This window comes from Octopus bimaculoides, chromosome 13 (genome assembly GCF_001194135.2).
Source record: "Octopus bimaculoides isolate UCB-OBI-ISO-001 chromosome 13, ASM119413v2, whole genome shotgun sequence".
NCBI classification, from domain to species: domain Eukaryota; kingdom Metazoa; phylum Mollusca; class Cephalopoda; order Octopoda; family Octopodidae; genus Octopus; species Octopus bimaculoides.
Window position 1 is genome coordinate 10757512 of NC_068993.1, and position 671 is coordinate 10758182.

The window sequence follows — 671 nt, forward strand, 5'->3', positions numbered from 1 at the left end:
GTCTCTTCTCTAATCTTACCAACCACGACCACCACCACCACACATTCATACAGTCTTTTCTTTTGATTTGCGTCTCTTTCCCAATCTTCCTTCCTTCCCCCCTCTCTCTCTCTCTCTCTTTCTGTTTTATTCCTCATACTCTCCTCTTCACCTCATACTATCACCTCTGTTCTTTTTACCCCTCTTTCTCTTCATAAAACTCTTCCCTTTCTGTCTGTCTGTCTCTCTCTCTTTCTCTCCTTATTAACTTGTGTCTTTCTCCCCCCCCTTTTAACTTCTGTCTATGTATGCCTCTCTCTCTCTCTCTATTCATTCCTTTATCTAACACCTCACATCCCTCCAAGTCACCTACACAGCTGCCTGCCTGTCTTTCTCCATCCATCTCCGTCTATCTTCATCTCTATACATCTCACTTTTTATTGCAACCCACATTTCTCTCCAGCATCCACTTCTCTTCTACACTATCTCCCCCCCCCCCGTCTTCATCATTCTTGATATCTTTATCACCACCACCGTTATCATCATTACTATCATTATCATCTCCTCCACCTCTCAGTACCACCTTCCCTCTTTCACATTCTTTACATCACTCACACTCACAATATTCTACTCCATTTGCATATTCCTTAACTCTCTCTTTCTCTCCCCCCATCTGCCTTATCTGTAACCAT